This window comes from Scaptodrosophila lebanonensis, unplaced genomic scaffold (assembly GCF_003285725.1).
Source record: "Scaptodrosophila lebanonensis strain 11010-0011.00,11010-0021.00 unplaced genomic scaffold, SlebRS2 tig00000024-arrow-pilon, whole genome shotgun sequence".
Lineage (NCBI taxonomy): Eukaryota > Metazoa > Arthropoda > Insecta > Diptera > Drosophilidae > Scaptodrosophila > Scaptodrosophila lebanonensis.
Window position 1 is genome coordinate 17543140 of NW_022060538.1, and position 20320 is coordinate 17563459.

Genomic DNA, 20320 nt, shown 5'->3' on the forward strand with positions numbered 1-20320 from the left:
GAAACCCAAAAATGGAGGAAAATACATTTACAAATTTCAATTACAGTTCAAAAATAATTATACTTCTACAAATACAAATATAATTCAAAAATACAGTAGGTTATATTATGTAGCCTAAAATAATGTTCCTACTATCTTTATGTTCACAGGTGCATACTATACAGCACGGGACCTATTCACGACCAGAGGTTGGGAGAACTTGTATGGAAACAAACTAATGTATCAATTTCCAAATTCATTCTAATTTTATGCCTGAAATTCCTTCAGTATTTATACAATTTTTGTCTTATTTACTAGTTTTTTCTTATGTATTAATAATTTAATATTTGGCTCTTTCTTATTCTCTAAACATTGTAATTACTCTAATTTTACATTTTTTGTCTTATTCTATCCTGATCGTGTCAAGTGATTTATCCAAGTGGTTCATATGTATATTTTGAAGCCTTTTCCTTATGTATGCACCCACCCTTGAGCGCTATCGTGTGCCTATTTCTATATACGTTTCTTGCGTTGGTCTGCTGCTGTACTGCATGTGGATATTTTTAGCTCGGGATTTCTGGTAAGCCTACCTACATGATCACATTCTTTATGATAGTCTCTGAAACCTTCTGAACACTTTAGAACTTAAAATATCGAAAAAGGAGCTAATTTGTTTGTTTCAAATGGTCTTTCATGTTACAGATTTAAATGATTTCCAAAATATATGCAATATATTAAATATTCCAAAATCAACTATATGGCTAAAATAAATTGATTTTTGCGTTTGGTGGCAATAGGTACTTTTAAACAATATTATTTACAAGCTTCATGAACTTAATATATCAACATGAAAATAGAGTTTATTACGTTTTAAATAGATTCAAATTATTTTTAACATTCATAAGATTTCTAATCTATTCATCATTTATTCATTTATTCGTGAATGTATGAAATAAACTTTTGAGTCCGTACTAAAAAAATTTCTATCAATCTAACTACATTACCTAATGAAGTTGTTATTCGTTTATGGCTTTTATATGTAATACAAGCGCATTATAAATCCTGCAAATCCTGAAAACAATAACATTCTTAGTTTCCGGGTTGGTCCTAATTTCTTCACAAAGAGGTTTGTCTGTAATATGCCGATTATTTACTGCCGCTCATTTAAGCGCTGGCGCCACTCACTCGCATGTCAGACAATAACAACAACAACAATAACAACAACGACAACGGATGAAGTCAAGTTAATTTTTCAAATGCCTAAGCGGCCGGAAGTTGGCGCTGATTTAAATATGTCGCGGCATGGCATAAATATCGCTGCCACAAAACGCCAGAAAAGAAGCTGCTAATATGCTACATATTCAGTGTCTGATTCGGATTCGGATTGTGTTTCTGTTTCAGTTTTATTTTCTGTTTGCTCAAGCAAAAAGAGATTGATGGGAAGTGACAGGGGAGGGGGAGAGGGTGCGTGTGGGAAGTGGCTTGCTACAATTTGCCAACGCCAAGTTTTAGTCTTGTATTGTGTCTTGGCATGCGAAACTCGACTTACGGCTGCTTAAGTACGCTGACAATGAAAAAGTTTTGTGCTTATCATGCGTGCAAGTTTTGTCGACGTTTTAATTGAAAAATACTTAGCAAACTTCTTGCATAGTAGTCTCCTTAGGTATAGGTAGAGCTATAGCTATAACAGAGTCTTAGCTGCCTCGTCTAAGTTCAAGAGAGTGTCAAATGGCAAGTACTTGGCAGTTGCTTCCAAGTGCACCTGAGAAGCGCGTAAGGTGTGAAGCTTACTGCACAGCTAACCGAATAGCTGGAGTAGCAATAACAACAACTATACCTTCGTCATCTTAGTCAATATATTTCACTCAATTTTAATTGCTGTGTAAGAAGAGTTGAGACAGCAACAGCAACAGCGGAAAACTCTGTCTAATAAAGTCAGCTGTCCCACTAACCTATAATGCAGCTTGAATGCTCTTTTCTACATGCCACAGTTTGCTCTTTGGCTGTGCAAAATGTTGCTCTTAACAAAGTGCTGGGAGTGCGGAACATCGCACTTTTTGCTCTTAGAAGTAAAAAACGAAAATAGGACCTGAAGCTTGAATTGCGAAAGTTTCTTGACGTTTTTTAATTTTGCCAGGATTATGGCCGGCTACGTTTAATTTTAAGGCAAGCGTGTGTGCTTGTACGTTGGAGTAACTTTGACGTGTGCTCTGCTGGGCAGCCCTTTCGCTTACTATATAGATATAGGAGTATATATGCCAGTCGGGCTTGGCACGTCCAAGCGGCTGGCGGCGCACGTTTCGCTGTTCTTATTACGCGCTCATAAAAACAAACGGCTGGTTGGATTATTTCCATTAACTTGACGCTGCAACATGCGCTGCGTGATGTCTTTAACGACAGTGCACATGGCACTGGCACTGGCTATCAGACCAAATTTCTAACCATGACCCCCGCCGACGCTTGTCACTGCAATAAAGTCGGCAACAAATTGTTTGGCTGCGTGTTTTTAATGTGGTGGCCCTCTATAACCCTTTCTTCTGCTTCTTTTTGCCTTTGCGTACAGAACATTTTGACACGCACGTGTCGAAAAGCACACACTAATGCAGCGTAAATTTTTAAGTGATTAAAAAAGTGTCAGAAAGACAGGTAGCTAGCTGAAAAAAAAAAAACAAAAAAGAACAGAAGCAACAAAAAACGTTTAAATGCGAAAAACGTGCAAAAATTAATAAGAGCGAATGAGAAATTTCAAATTTTGAATTGCAAGTCGGTTGGCGCGTATCAACACGAAGCAACGTGGAACAGGCACAGCATCCACATTTATATCCGGATCCACATTCAATTCCCATACGTTCCCAGCTGTTTCATTCGCTTCGTTTTGTTTCTTTTCGTTCGTCTGCTCGTGCATAGACGCTCGTTTTTGTAGCATACTTTTCGAGGCGCGTGCTTCGGGTTCTTGTGGCGTCGTTCGCCGCCTTTTGCAATCAGTTTGCAAATGTCTTTCGTGCGGTTCGGTTGTTCATTTATATGACTGCGTCGTTCGACTAGTTCGCGCCCAGGGAACACTTACCATAGACACAGAGACAAACACACCCGAATACCCATTTACCTATACCCATTTACTCGTGTAGCCAATGCCCAAAAGTAAACAAAAACAACAACAAAGCTTCCGGAGCCCTGTGTGTGTTTGTGCGCCAGCAAATCCAACGCGTTCGAAATGCAATGAAGTTTAACAAATTTGCCGAGCACATCAACAATAACAACAACGACAATTGATGCAATTGTATTATATTGTATATACATATATATATAAATATATACCCTAATCAACAAAAAACAACAACAACAACAAGAGTGACTATGCCGGCGTCCATTACACGAGTCAATGACGAAAGCATGCAACATCAGTTACAACATTTGCATCGCCTCACAACCTAAAATATATACACATGTATATTTTCCCCCGGTCAGTATTATAATTTGCCCCGATACTTATATACTCAGCTAACAGCTCACGTTCTGCATACCAAGCCAATTGATAATCAAAAAAAAAAAAAAAAAAATAAAATATATATATATAAAGAGAAGAGGAGAGAAAAAAGTTATAAAGAAAACCAAAACCATAAGCATAACCAAATCAGAAAAAAGAAGGCTGCAAGACTTGAGACAAGAATTGGCAGGCAGGCAGCTCTTTGAAGTCGAGGTCTGTGGCAGTGTGTGCATGAGTCTGTGTGTGTATAGCTTGGTGTGCAGCAAAAAGTGTGAAAAAGCGCAAAATAAATATTAAAAGCAAAACGTGCGTGGATTAGAAAGCATAACGCCAAAGTACAACAGCAACGCTAATAGCAGAGCCAACACTCGACAACAACTACAACATCATCAATCGTCCGGCAACAGAATTGAAACAGCTGCTGCAGGAAGCCGCCGGCACAGGTTGGTAGAGTTTCTCCATCTCTCTCTCTCTCTCCCTATTGATATATATGTAGCTTCCATATATATGTACAAGTATATATAGTTGTTGCGAGTCCTGCTAGAACGGTTCAATGCGCTTTATTATCAGCTTCTTTTATTTTTATTTGAGCTGTGACCGCCATGCAGGTTCGTGCCTTTGGAGCGGACCAGCTGCCTTTGGCCCATTTGCATTTTCATAGACGTGGCGGCGACGGAGGTGGCGTGCGCGCTCGCGCATAATTTACGCTAACTTTTATTTTGCCATAATTTTTTTTATTACGCATATTGGTTTCACCAGTAACTCACACAATCCCACCCCATCCCCCTTGGGTCACACTCGAACCGCTGCCGTGCTTCATTTGAATTTCGAATTTAGTTAAGTGGGGCGCGTACATAGACAGATAGACATACCAACAGACTGACGAATAGCGGGCCATATGGCCATGGCTAGCTCATCCACATGAGACGAGTGGGTAGGTGGGTGTGCACACCTGCCGAAACCTTGCGTAAACATATGTATGTACCAACAATCGGTTGACACCAAAGTGTGACTCCCATCCGCACACCCCTCGCTCATCAGGCCGCCATGTTGATTTATGACAATTGAAGCCAGCAACGCTGAGCCTCGAATCTCGAGCCCCCGAGCAGTGAGCAATGAGTAGTGAGCAGTGAGCAGTCAGCGCCACTGAACAGTGTGTGTGCGAACTTTCAGCTTCAACGCGTCGACTGTTAGCCCAAATGCCTGCTATTTACATACACAAGTAGCTGCGCACACAATTTCCGTCCAAGTGGAAACTAAATAATTATATGGCTCAGGTTGTGCAGCTGAAATATGCCGAAAACCTGCTCTCCACAAACATACTACATATGCCTATCTGTGTGCGTGTGCGTGTGTGTGTGTACGGGTGAGAGTGTCTGGTCTGAGTTTAACGAACATTTATGCTTGTGCGCTTGTTTATGCTGAGCTCGAGTTATGTGGCACTTACGAGGCGCGACAGTCAAGCTTTATACCTACATGATCGTATATGTAGCACATTTGCTTGCCGCACTCATACGCCGTGTGGTACCGTTGGCATTGCCATTACTGTAGTCATTGCTCTGGCTGTTGCCAACGTTGCACATGCCACACGACGCATGCCGCACACCGCACACCGCTTGCCACATGTCGCATGTTCATCAAGAATGAATTAAAAGTTATTTTAAATTCGTGACACTCGCCTAATTTTGTATGTCTGAATGTCACTTTGCTGTTGTACCGCTCCTTGTTTTAGTTGTTGTTCTTGCTGTTTTTATTATTGCACTCGAAAGAGGGCTATTCGATTGTTGCTCGTGTACGAAAAATATTTAGTAAAGATGTTTTTGGAGATCAAAAGATCGTTTCTTGTGAAGAATTATATTGAAAATTACAAATTTAAGAACATAAATTATTCATTTAAGTCTATGGATGGAAAAGTTTAGACGAAATGAGAAGTGAGTTCCTGTGAATATAAAATATTTGCAAATAAAAAAAAATTGGTGGAGAACTATGTATATACATTTTGAATATTCTTAATCGTTTTTTAAAGTATCATTAAATATTTGTTAGAAAGCTTAATAGATTTAATAATTAAGTTTTTGGTTATACTTGTATATTGCTAAATCAGATTACAATGAGAGATTTTTTGCATTTGCTTCAGGGTGTTTAATCAAAGTCGACTAAAGTCCATATTTGAATTTGTTGAAGTAAATATTTCGGATCCTGTTTTTGCAAAAAAGATAATAAGACAAAGATTGACTGCAAAAGAAAAGTTTATGCAGAATTGATATATTAATATAATAAAATGTGTTTTCAAACCGTCTCTTCTTATCTGCAATCAAAAATGACAAGAATAATTATTTCTAACCATTCATGGCACAATTCCTTCACCCGTACTGCCATTGTATTTGAATTTGTAATCAACCATTGGCTTTATGAATTAGTTATTGGTTGTGAGTGGCACGCGCAAAACCTATAATGATTTCATAACTGCTGGCCAGAGTGTATAAAACATATTTATAAGTGTTATTGCTGCTGACCCTAAACAGCAGAGTGAACTTTTACCCAATTTCAGGTTTCTAGCTCCAGCTATTTCAGCAGAGTACGATGAGAGAAATGAGATGAAATAGTTATATACTTGTACAAGGCTTTGTGATTGGTTTCTATTTAATTACTACGCAATTAAATTTCTTTTAAAATGGAGGGCAATGGGATATACTTATTACACCACCCTCGTTGTTGCTATTTCTACTATTGTTGCTGGCTCCCAACAATCTGCAGAGTTGCGTCTGGGCTTTGAAAAGGCCAAGAGTGTTGGCAATTTGGCAGTCAGGCAGGTAAGGCAGACAGCTGACACCTGCCAGACATAGCTGCTAGCTACATTTGAGTGTGCCACACTCACACACTCCTACATAAATTTAAATATTCACATACAAGTACACACACACACACACACACACAGGCACGTGGCGAATTGCACACCAGGCGGCAGCTCTCGCAAGTGAATTAAATTTGAAATGTTTCTTAATTTACTTTTTCGGTTTCGCGTTGACAGTTCAAATTGCTATAACAAATTTTCTAACGTTACGCATGCCATTCATTCATTTCGCTCGCAAACACACACCCCGTATATGTATATGGGCGTATATATATATATTTATATGGCGCCCAGCATAAGTGAAATATTATGTACAACTGTCGAGTTTGTTTTTGTTGCTTTGCGCACTTTTTTCCTGCCATGCTTTTTGCCTTTTTATTCTCTATGCGACTTTTTTCGCCAAAATAAATGAAGCCATTCGAGCGCAATCAGTATTTCGCATTAAAGCAACACACACACATCACATCTATATGTATATATATTCGCACACACATTTCGATTGGCACATAGGATATATATGGGACACGCATGGGAAAGCGAATATCGGCAATGCTAGCTCGCTACGTGAGCGTAAAATACCAAACTGTACCTTTGCTGAGCTTGCAAAACAGCAGAAACAACAACACAAATAGCAACCAATACAACAACAAGTGAAGGCGGAAGAAAACAGATAGGTACTCGAATTCGTTTTTGGGCGCGCTTTTTGATGGCTTCATATTTTGTGTTAGGTTCCGCACAATGGGCCAAAAATCAATGAAAATGCTTAAGCTTAATGGAGTATTGCGGTTCCAATTCTTCGAATGATAATGAAGAAAAGGTGCTTCCGGCTTGTAAGAATAATCTTCATTTCCCAGTTTTGTCGTGTATGCTTATAATTTAAAAAAAAAAAGATTAAATTGTGTTATTCAGTGGATGTCCAGATGACAGTAGTAAGTATTTATAAAAATACATTTCGTGAAACCTGCCCAATCATTGTAATTATATATAATTTGATCGGCAGAATTGAAGTAGAATGGGAGCCTTTAAAAGGCAACACACAATTCCTCATGTACTTTTGAAACAAATGTTTATGTATTTAGACCAACTGATAACATATTTGTTTGTAAAGGCAAGACTTAAATAGACATGTTTAAATCATAAAATGTTTTGTTCTTTATTCGTTATTTGAAATAGCTATTTACCATTAATTTAAATTTATATTCGTTCTAATTGTTAGAGAAGGTGTTAATTTAATCGAAAACCTACCAAAAGAATCTGATCTAATATTTGAAAATTTATTTAGACTTAGCAAAATAGCTGTAAATGCTATAATTTCATTTATTATTTTCATATCATGTCATGCAAATTCATGATCAAAATAAACTTGAAAATTATTTCAATGAGAGAAATTTTGTTGGGAATGACTGCCTTTTTAGCCAGCGTATTTATTTGTTTACTAAACTAAGTAATTGGTAAAACATATTTGTTTGTGTGCTGACGCAATGTTCAGGCCAAACGGTACGATATGTCTCCCGCTGTTGTAACACAAATCTTTTCATTTGACTTTTCATACAAAATAGTAAAGTAATAAGAAGAGTTGAGGCCACAGAGCTATAGCTTGTCGATTTCACATCGCATAGGAACATTTAATAAATAAATAAGAAGAGTATGTTTCCAAAAATCGTCCAGAATATGTGTAAGTACATGTAATTAATACGGATTTTCTGAAGATATTTCTTTTTGTACAAGTATATCTTAAAAGCTGCATGAGCAAAAATGTACTAAAATTTTGAAGACACCCAAGGATGTTTCTTTATACGCGCAAAGTACATTACAGCCATTGTCTAATGCCTTTTCTGTTCGAGTACATTTGAGAAGCGCATAGAATGGCAACAGAAATTAAGTTGATTTTAATGTTGCATACCTCCCGACTGAAGCGCAAATCCTTTGGGTGCAGTCGAGCTCAAGCGTTCGCGGCAAGTGAAACTTTTACGCTCATCAATGCCCAAGTGTCAGTGTTTCAGTCTGTCTGTCTTCCTATCTGTCTGTCTGCTGTCTGTCAGTTGGAGCTCTTCGACAAACCGTTTACAGCTAACTGAAAGCAAACAAAATTGCGTGTAAAATAAATAAGAGCTTCAACGAAAAGTTTGTTCGTTTTTTCTTTACCAGCTACTGTTTTTGCAACGCGTTGTTTTTCAATCTGGATTTTTTTTGGAGTGTTCTCTAGCGCAAATAAAAACTATGCACAAATTGAACTTAAATGTAGTGCAACTCAATTACAACTTATTTCAGCCGTTACGCTTTTTTACGCTTCGCAAGCCGTGGCTTCGCCCCGCTCCACCGCTTATTTCTCGCAAGGATTATTATCCATGCATTTCTTAAACAAATGCGTGCTACATTTTTTCTCCTCTTTTTTTTTTTGGTTCGTTCTCTGCTTTACTTTCTTCTGTTCTTGTTCCTGTTGCTGTTGCTGCTGCGCCATTTCTTTGTTTTGATGTCGCACTTCTGTCATCCGCAAAAAATGCTTCAACGAAATGAAATTAGTGTCAAAACGTTGCAACTACAAGTGGCGCGTCCGTCGCTTACTCTCTTGCTCTCCTTTTTTGGCCCTACTTTTGGCCGTACTTTTGGCGCCGGCTTCCCCACTCATCTGTCAATCTCTACCACGTTTTACGAAAATCCGTTTGAGAGCAAATGGCAAGGGCTGTGCGCCGGCCATGCTTGTTTTGAGTCTAAAAGATAGACAGCTGGCTGGTGGCAAACATTTTGCCATTGCCTAAAAGTGGGCGTAATCGTTGGCGTCATCGTCAACATCAAGAACTGCTAGCCGGCGGCATTTCCAACAACTACGTTTTCTATGCCTTGTTACTGCTACAGCTGCTGTAGTTGCTGCTGCTGCGGCTGCTGCTGTCGTTATTGTTGTTGTTGCTGTGGCTTCTGGTTGCCAAGGCTTTTTAAGTTGATTATACCTGTGACTACATAGTTAGATATAGAGGAGAGCAAAAAAAGCGGCGCCGCGACGCTGAATGGAATTGATGAAGTAGCTGCAATGGAGGCAGCAACAAGAGATGTTGGGGCAGGCAGTGGGAAGAGCAGGTGTGCGGCATGAGTTCCAATAGTACGAGTAGTTGCAGTCACAATCGCAGTCTCGGCCTCAGCAGGCGGCAATGTAAAAAATTGCATTGACTTAGGTAAACGGCGGTTTTTGCTACTCGGCCCCAGTTTTCCTCTTCCTACTTGTTTTTCAGCGTTTTTGTTGCTGCGAGCGCTGCTTTCGCCTACAAATTGAAAACCTGGGCAGTGCATTGCGCCAGTTACAAAAGACAAACAAAAACAGCGGCAAGAACAACGACAACCATGCTACCCTATAGGTAAATGAACTGTAGAAAAATTTAAAAGGCACTCACTTTAGTTAGTCAGGCAGGCTCTTCTTTTGATTAAGTTGCCGCAAGAAAGGACGCTAAGGGGAATTGCTTCAAAATTAAAATTTATTGCCAATTTGTGGCAAATTCGATTAAGCTTCAGTTTCCCAAGACACAAAGCGTGGCACGATATACGAACGTATCTGTGAGAACAAAACGCACACGCGCATTTGTTCATGGGACCGGGCATTTAAATCCAATAAATGAAAACAAGCTGCCTGCCTGACCAAGAAAGCAAAACTGACAGCCAAATAGACAGATTGCCAGATGGACAGATATACACAGATAGGCAGCCTTAGAACCTACACCCCCCAATCAAACGTAGGAATTCTGTTTCTGCTGCTGCTACTTCCACTGCTACTGCTACTGCTGTTGAAAAGCTGTTGAAGTTTATTGGAAAAATATTCAAATCACGTGGGTGGTCTGGTCGCCAGAGCAACGCAAAGTTTCTTCAGCTATCTTGGCCTTTACTTCTGCCGCCTCCTTCCACGTCCCTCCGCATGCAACCTAGAAGGCTGCCTACGCCGGCTAAGAGAAAAATGGCTAAGAAATTACTTATAGATTGAATGAAATCGTCAGGACCAGGGCACGTTACATTTTTGATCAATTTAAATGCGCCACGGCCGAGAGCAACGACATTAAAAAGTCTTATTGCGGCAGCTTAGCCGCGGATTTGCCAACAAAAGTTATTTTCCACAATTTCGTAGCTTACTTTAAGCATATAATTAAAATTATAGCTAAGAGTAATGACAAATAGATGAGTACAAGTAGCCAGTCCGCTCAACAGATTTACTATAAGTGATTGGTAATTCTAATGAAATGCCAATGGGATTTGCAGCTACAACAACTTGCATTTGATGAACGGTAACGATAATGTGAAATTGATTGTCTCAGAAAATGTTATTCTTCTCCAAAAAACTATAGCAAATATCTCGATTCAGTAAATACACGATCTTTACTTATAGAAAATTTAAAATATTACTCCTTTGATATAATTAAACTTGTTTACGGCATTTCTTATTCGAAATGTCTGATATTCACTTCTTACTTAATACCACTGCTCTCTACAGAAACTGAAGTCCAAGAAATAATCAAGTAAGAAAATGTTGGATAAATGATTGTTGTTTTTTATGTAGATATAATAATATAATAACAATAAAAAAATGGAACGTTAATACGTTGATATTCAATTTATTATCATTATTGTTTTTTTAATTATCTCCAATATGGAATGATAAAATAGGACCCGGCTTTATTTATGTCTGACAGTACTGTGGGTTTTTTAATTCAATTAAAAATATTTTTAATTAGAAATGTGCGTAATCTAAAGTTTATTTGAATTTGAATGATGCCTAGAACACGGGTGCATTTTATTGTAGAGCTTCGAACAATATTACAATCACAATCAAAACCTAAGCCATGGTTTGCCAGCCGCTAAAATTGATGTAACTCTCAAGGGTGGCACTCAGGAGTGTTCATTAATTCTTTAGATATATTTTCGTGTAGTCTTGCAGTCCCAAAAAGTTATCTAATAAGTGTCAGTTGCCTGTTGAAATCTAGAACATCAAAGAAACATGCAACTCAACATGCTGTGGCTGGCCGCCCGAACGAGTGACCAGCTGACCTGACAAATTGTGCGCAAAAGTTTCGCTTTCTGGTCACACTCTCTCAGACATACACGTACACAGTCACTAGCAATAAGGGAAAAACATTTTTGTCACACAGACTGAACGTGTTGGCAAATCAACGCCAATAAATCGTAAAGTTGTTCGATCCCAGCTTATTTATAGCAAGACGATTTATGCAACGCATATTTATTTATGAAGAACAATTTGCCGCTTTCTCTCCTAAAGTGGAGGGCTAGGAGGATCTCTGATGATGTTTTGACAAAGAACACAACTACAAGGGACTCGTAAATTAGCTGGCAGGCAGCAACAAATGTAAATAGTTCAATAACAAAAGCAATACCAATAACAATAACGAGCTGCAGGCCAAAGGTTAAGGACGACAAGCTCAGGATTGGGAATATTCCTGTGTGTGTGTGTGTGTGTGTGTGTGTGTGTGCGTGTGTGTGTGAGATGAGGCTTGTTGGTGGCAGCAATAACAAGTTGACATGTTTTATTTATTGAGCAAACGTAGACGACGACGGCAACGACGACACACAACAAGAATAACAACACGAGTATTGCTGTTAAAATTGTTTTAATTTGCTTCACAGAGGGCAGAACAAGAAAAACGAGAGCTTCAGCCATTCAACGACATGTCCATGAAATATAAACCAAAGATGCCGGGGCCACCATGCTGCCGTGTTGCCGAGCTGCCAAGCCGCCAAGCCGCCATGCTGCCATGCTGCACGGAAAGCCGATCAGCCATTGAGCTGGTCTCACACACACAGACACACACACACACACACACACAAACATACTCAGAGGGCACATAAACAATTCACGCTCATACAAACAAACATGAGCGCAAATGAGTGTTGCTGTCGTGCTGTTTGTTAACGTTCGTGTTGTTGCTTTTGCTGCTGTTGTTGTTGTTATTGTTGTTATTGTTGCTGGTTAAGTGCTCCGGCCATGTGTTGGGCTTGTCCGTTGTCGTCCGAGACGACTTCATGTAATAATTCAATTGCGCGCAATACAAACGCCAAAGTAGCCCGAAGATTGATGAGGCGCATTGAGAGTTCCTTTGTGACAATATTGTTGTCGTTGTTGTTATTGTGTGCGTGCATACGTGTGTGTGTGTGTGTGTCTGCGTGTGCGTGTGTGTGTGTTGAGGCGCAAATGCTCGAGGGCAGAACTTTGCCCACCAATTCACTCCATTCCATTCTACATACACAACTCCAAAAAAGGCGACAAAAACTTGAGCCAAAAAGTAGAACAAAGCTAAAGCTGCACTGGATTTAAGTTAGCACACACACTCTTAAGCGCGCACACGCACACACACATACATATGGCTTTGTAATAGGAGAGAAAAAGGGAAATGAAAGCATCTAGGCAGTGGCAAAAGTAAGGCACGACAGCTAGCTAAGCATTTATACGTATTAAAGCGCAAGTCAACTTTTGACCAAACTTTTTTTTTGCTGGCAGCCATGGAAGGCATGGGAGACAAGAGGAGAAGGGCGAGAAGCAGTTGCTACGTCAAAGTTATCAAAAATTCCACTTGCGCACTGAATCAAGTGCCATTTACTGATTGTACAACGACCAAAGTACGAACAGGCAGCAGGCTGGGTGGGATTGTGGAGCGCGGAACAAAAAAGGACGCCTAATCCGCTTCACATTTTATCAGCGCTGCGACACTGTTGTCGTCCTCATCATCGTGCTCGTCCCTGCCAGTGCAGGCGACTCTTACTCATAAGTTGCCGGTTGCCAGCTACTACTCGTACTTTGCTGCTCGTAATGCCCCTGAAGCGCTTTTAGACGCTTTTAGGCGCTTTTAGCGGCGCGCAAAACTTCGTAGGCTTGATGGCTGGGCCAACGAATATACATTTATATATACTCGTATACTATATACATATAGTCAATGGGTGCACGGCGTGTTAAACCGATGCCTAATGCCACAGCTAAGCCCTTAACTACAACATTGGAAACTAACGCAACTGTCGCCAGCCGTTTGTTGCTTTTGGATACCCGGCATAATGAATTAATCGAAGGCTCGACAGCCATCCTGTCCGAGTCCTGATACTAAAACTATTTCGAATGGCTGCACATACGTGCTCACGTTTTATCTGGCCATTATTTGAGAAAGTTTGCTATAAATGTGGCGCTTAATGTGCTTATTTCTGCTTTCGTGGGACTTATTTTGAGTTAAACTTGAAATAAAGTAGATATTTAATTTTTCCATTAAATGAGCCTGTTTAATCAAGCTGAGATAGTTCGCTATTTTATTTGTACAACTCACAGCTCAAGCTCAGTTGTCTTCAAACTTCTTAAGCATTATTTTTATATAGACTATAAATTGAAATCCATATAGTTTTCCTTAATGTTATTGCTTTAATAACTATCCATCCCTATCCTGCCAGAGTTATATTTGTTGTTATATTTTTAGTTCTTGGGACTTTGCAAATTTCTCGTTAGTTTCCCTTCTAAGCAATTGAAAATAAAGCGTGTTCTTCGAAAAATGGCCAAGAAAAGTGTTCAATATCACCTTAACTAAACATTTGGCTGGCTGCTTGCCACAGCTGAATAAAAGTCACCATAAAATTGGTATATTTACCAATGGCATATATATCAAACATTTATACTCGTATAAGTACAAGTACAGAACACATTTGCGAAGCATGTGTGCATGCGTGTGTGTATATAAAGGAGTATATGTATGCATACATGTATGTAGTATTTGCTGCATAAGAATAAGAAATCATTTTTAGTCAAATCTGAAATCAAGTTGGTGCTTTGAACTATGGAAAACATGGCTATTTTGTTGTCCCGCCGGGCATGGCTAAACATTTCCTCAATTTATTGTTGAAATACGTTTTGTGCCAAGAGGCTTTTGGTTTTTCTACTGCTTCTCGTACTTGTACTACCATAACCAGTTGTTGGTGGTGTTGCTTATTGTGGCAGCATTTTATGCAAATGTGGCAAGTTTATGGGTCTTTGCGAATTGCGCTATGAGTCGTGCGAGGCGCACGACATTTGAGTGAGCTTTGCCACGCTCATATCTTATACTAGCCCGGTTATGGGTTATTGTGGAATATTTTCAAAAACGAAACTGGTCAGTTGGTTGACAGTTGAGTGAAAAAGATATGCGATAAAGAGTAGAGCAGAAAAGAGGACATCCAGAAGAGCGACAGCTTAGACGAAGAGGCTGAAAAAAAACGCACGCATGGCAAAAGAACAAGTAGAATTCACAAAAACGAGAGAGCAAGAAAATGTGAAGTCAGTTGAGTTAACAATTTCAATTTGAAAATTGTCGGTTTTTGCATACGTTTTTTTTTTTTTTGGCCATGTTTTCTGAATTTGCTGCATTGTTATGTTTGCTTCTATCTTTTCCTATTGTGCTGTGCTTGAACATCTGCATTGCTTCTTCAATATATGTATGTATGCATGTTCGTAGCACGGCAGCACTCGGCGTAGCACTGACAGATAAATCAATCAAACGTTTTGCATATGTGTGCAGTATGCTCAACAATCGACAATCGAGAATCGGAAGGCGGGACTCTAGACTGGCTGCATGCTTTTTGCCATTTTGCACGAATTTGGTTACTGAATTTGTGCGTATGTGTATGGGTATGTCTTTTTCTTTTGTCCGCCTGTGTGCGTTGGTGTGTCCACGCTCCAGTCGAAGATTTCCAATTAAAAATCCCTTTCTGAAAAAGCATTAGTTCTTCTTTGTTCGGGAGTACTAATAAAAATTGCCAAATTAGCTCTGGGCAGCATATGTGCTGGTATTTCATGCACTGCTCTTGCATAATCGACAAAGTTCGACACAAAAAACCGTAAAGAAGTGTGCGTGTGAGCGTCTGTGTGTTATAAAAACATTCTCATAAAATACCTAGCTATAGTGCGGTTCCAAATTAATGGAAATCTAAAATATTTAAGTAAACCTTTTGTAAATATTTTCAATTTATTTGTCATTTTTGGCAAAATTACTTTATTCCCAAAAAGAGGCATTTCATGCAAAATTGCCCCACAACTGAAGTTGCAATTAATGTGTGGTTGTGCTATTAATTTAAAGTGAAAAGCCAAATTCATTATTTTCCTTTTCTACCATCAAACTTTTCGTTATATTCGTAATTAATCATCTGATGCCACCCCTGATCCGTCCTGTTCGCAAAACTTTCCACTAAAATCGGCATCAATTTTCATTAGTTTAGTGCGGTTGTGTGCTCGTTTTTTGCCTGCCAGCAATGCCTTCTACCCTGCCATCCTGCCCATCCAGCCAATCGTAATTATACAATTAGTGCGCTTTTTGTTGCCTGCTTTTGGGCGCTGCTTGCCAATATCAAGTATGCATACGCAGGTCTCATTGTAAAGTTTTAAAAGCTGCGTGATTTGCGTTTTCTGCAATTTAGTTGCGGCTTTATGTCCTGTATCTGTGTATGCTTATGTATGCATAGTATATGACGGAAGGGTGCGGTTGGGTACAATTTGTCAGCCTCGCTTGTTGTTGCCTTTGTATTTTAAACAATTTTCGGGTATCAATATTTGTCGAATGTGTTTTGAATATGAAATGAGGTGCTCTTCGAACGCAAGTGGCCGCAATGTGGGCATGTAAATTCATTAAAAATTTTCACCCAAACACAATCACACACATACAGATTCCAATGTATATAGAAATTTAGAGATGAATGGCTGGCTATACACAAATCCGCAGCGCAAATAAAATTGAAGGGCCGCAAGCAATGTAAAATGTGTGTGTGTGTGTGTGTGTGTGTATGTTAAACGAACTATTTGAACGCCTATAAATAAACACACACGCATTGGGAAAGTGAGTGTTGTGGGTTCTGGGTAGCAGAGACATAAATCGAATCTTATTTATTTTGGTTTAGCAATTTCTCGTTGCTACTCGTAGTGTTGCCGGAAATGTTGCGGCGCAGATAAAATGTATTGAATGCCTAACCCGGCGACCCAAAAGACAGCGACAGCGACCTCAGTGCGAAGGCTCTGAGGAGTGTGGTGGCTGTGGAGGCTGGTGAAGATGTGCCCGACCATCATTTGTTGTTGCTAATGCATTGCAATGCCCAGGACCTAAGTTCCCTTTTTGCTTTATTTATTTGACACAAACGCACATGCACACGCACACACGATTCTAAGCACAAAAGTTTGGCAAATTCGGGTCAACATTATGATCAGCCGCAGAGCTACACTTGAATAAGGCAAAAGGAGCATGGAGCATGAAACTGTGGCAGCCCTGGGCAGACATTGCCATTGCCACATTGCGTGTGTCTCCAGCACCGAGTGCTTCGCTTTTGTTTGCTGTTAAATTCTGCAAAATCCTTTCATACAGAAAATTGCAAACAAACACACAAGACAGAGAAAAACGAAACGAAACGAATGAATAAATAAATAAGCATGCGAGCTGCTGGAGCTCTATGTGGGGAGGAGAAAGGTGGCAGCCACGCTGGATAATGTAGTAGTAGAGGAGAAGGTAGACCTCTAAATCGACAGAGCCAGCATTTTTGGACAGTTTAACATTGCTCTGTGTGCTTGCGACTGTGTCTCTCTAAGTGTGTGGAAGTGAGTGCGTTTGTGCCGCAAAAGCAAATGAAATGCCGCAGAGGAATTTATAGAAATTTATTTATGCGTTCCCGTTGTCGTTGTCGTTGCTCCCAAACGCGAGGAGAAACGCGCGCGCTCCAGCGAGCTTTGCAAAGTAAACAAATCTAGAAACGTGCGCCAGTACAATGAGTTTGTGTGCGGCGCCTGCCACACGCCAGAGTGTGGTCAAACCAAAAACACACACAACACATGCACATACGCACTCACACTCACACCTACACCCACACACACGAGCGACTCCCAAAGGCACGCACATTTAGTGAGCTATGAAAAGCAGGTGAAATTAAATTTTCGCAAATTTGGTTTGAAATGCGTGCGTACGTGAAAATTGATTTAACGCTTGAACTAACCAGAACAACAACAGCAGCAGCAGCAACAGCCAACACAAAACTTAGTTTGAAATGTTTGGTTAAGCTTCCTCTTCTTTTTAATTACCTGTTTATACGTCAATCAGGTCAAACCGAATCAACCACTTACTTGTCATTGTTGGCTCATAGGTTGCTCGAATTGCTACGAAACTGGAAGTGGGGGATTGGGTGGTCTCAATCAAAACTTGCGGTTTCATAATGGTCAACCACGGACATTTCGGACGACCCTTCCGCTTTTGGTGTCGCTATTCTTTGCTGATGCTTGTTGCGCTTCAGATTTCCAGGCACGTAGTGTCACGTTCTTCAAAATATGAAACGTCTACTGATTTTTAATGAACCAAAGTTTGCGCAGCGAGCAAACAACATCAGGCAAAGCACAGTGGCTTAGCTTAATGCCTTTTTAAGTTCATTTACCATTTGTTTCTTTTTTCGCCAATAAACATATAATTTAAAATATACATTTAAACATAGAACTCAAAATGAGGTACTCAAGAAAAAGATGTTTAATCTAATCATCTTTTAGTGTATTTCAAATAAAAATATTTTGTCTCGCCAACTTTGAGTTGGAAAAATATTTTGTGTTCAATTCATACATTGGGGAAATCAATTTATAAATGTACATTTCCTTTCAAAACAAGATAAAGTGTCTTCGTATTTCATTTTATTTATATCTAATAATTTTAGTTAGACAAGGGGTTCCAGAAACATTTGTTAATAATTTTAAATTTTTAAAAATTGCATAGCTTTTAATGGTTTTATATTCATATTCTGTTAAAATATTGTGTTTTTTGTTATTGGCTCATAATATTTATGTTCATTTTTGGCATGGCCAACGACCACTGTTCAGCGCTGGTGAAGGCATTTTTAAAGAATGTCACTGCAGGTTCTGATATTGGCAGGGTATGAGGGTGTGAGCGGGAACTCAAGACAAACAACACAAAATGGAAGGGAATGAAACATGTGCGAGGCCACTAAAGTGGTCGAAAAACTTCACAGCTCTGATTAATGCGCATAGCGGGCAGGTTGCGGTGGGGACATTGCGGGGGTCGGGGCGAAGGGACGAGTCGTTTAGCTATTGATGCCTGCACCTGAGCGTGCAAAGTACGGCAACAACGTTACGGTCATGTACGCAATAATTAAAAGTATCGAAAGTTGCCAGCGCTAAGTGTACGTGTGTGTGTTGGGTGTGCATATGTGTGCTGTTCGTGGCATGTTGGTATTTGTGTGTTTGTGTGCCAAGCACTTGTCGCCAGGGCCACTCACTGTGCCTGATTGCAAATACAAACAAACATCGAAGAGAGAGGGAGACAGTACAGGGGAGGGTGCTGCAGGAAAGCGGCCGCACAATAAGATACGCTTCATCAGCTCTCCCCACCATTATCCTTGCCCACCTCACTCCTAAAAGTGTGTATGTCGTGTGTCGTGCCGTGGCCAAAGATATTCTACGTATACGACGTGTGGTCACACGGTCTCTGTTACTCCACTCCCGACTCTGCTGCCTCGCCTGGGTCTCTATCTGTTGGCTGTACGTGCGCTTCAACAATCGGACGGGATTTTTTGCCTGCTGTCGGTCGCCTGGCCAGTCAATTTAGGGTCCAGGCATAGCCGCTTGGCATAGATTGCGAGCACGAAACAAAGCAAACGACAAACAAACAAACGAACAGATAGACAAACGAATGAACGAAACAAACGAAACGCTACGTGTGTATAAATAAAAACTTTGCAACACTTTGTTGCAGCTCACACACACACACACACACACATGCACACAATCGCATGCGCGCATGTGTGTGTGTGTACAATGGTTGGCGATTGTTGCCCCATCCATACTAATACAAAAACACACTTAGGTTATTGTTACTGTTATTTAGTTAGTTTATGGCACTTTGTGTTGCGTGCTGCTGCCGCTACAGAGGACCCCCTGCTCAGTCGCTTTTGTATCTCAAAATCAGTCGCTCGTCTATCTCGTTTGGTATCTGAGTGCCCGTATTTACTTTTTGTTGCATTGAATTTCTTATATTCTTCGTGCCTCCACTTCAAAAACCAAAACCAAAACAAAAAATTCCAAGCAAACAACAACACTACACTTTGATTTGATTGATTTGCGCAGCGTCAGCTGGGAAGGAAATCAAGGAGAAGCGAAAAAAGAAAAACAACACACACAAACAAAACATACATGCAGTAAAACAAATTATTCGCAATTGAAAAAAAGTGGGCAACCAAATTGGCAGACACGCACACGAGCACACATCTACATGCACTCATACTTTCACATATCTAAGAGGCTCAAAGGCAAGGCATTTGCGATTGATTTCAAAGGCTTTGTTCAGTGCAAGTATTTGTAAAAGTGGGCGGCATTTTACAAACACTTACACACTTACAAACAATCTACATACAATCTGGAAAGCATGAACGCTCACACGTACCCACACATACATACTAAACTACACTGATGGAAAATACGTGCTCTAATATAGAGCACGAACGGACCTAATTTTGCATCTTCTCTGCGTATTTTATATTCAACATTCTTTTGTAACAAACGTTTACACCATGCTACCCTGTTTAAATATTTGAACCCTCGATGCCATCAAAACTATCTTAAATTATTAATACAGACCAAAACTAAAGGCAACATTTTGTTTAAGAAAATTATGTACCTTAAGAAAGAACTGTAGATCTTTTCTGTCCAACCATATAGTCTGCTAATATTATTATGAGTTTAAAATGATTGCGCTTATTGTTAATAAAAATTGTTGTATTCAGCACAGCTTTTTTTCAAATTGGGCACACGCCATTTTTTCTGTTATTCAATGTCAAAATATACTTGGCATTTGTACAAGTAAAGTAAAAAAAAGACAACTATCTATCACAAAGCGAATTTGCCTATCTGTAGAGGGACGTATTGTGCAAAATGGTTTCTTCAGTGTATAGGGTATGAAGATATATGCAAAGTTGCCTAGATTTAGGCAATACCCTTCCTCTTGTCTTCATGAGCTTGCGAGCCCACC

General features: G+C 39.7%; 1 protein-coding gene across 1 annotated transcript in view; it reads left to right on the forward strand.

Moving 5' to 3' along the window:
• The first annotated feature begins 3586 nt into the window (after positions 1 to 3586).
• The window catches only part of LOC115621205, a 93877-nt gene continuing 77143 nt past the window's right edge, over positions 3587 to 20320 (forward strand). The window contains exon 1 of the mRNA XM_030514786.1: positions 3587 to 3909. The gene's annotated coding sequence lies outside the window, so the exon portion shown is untranslated. The remainder of the gene's footprint in view (positions 3910 to 20320) is intronic.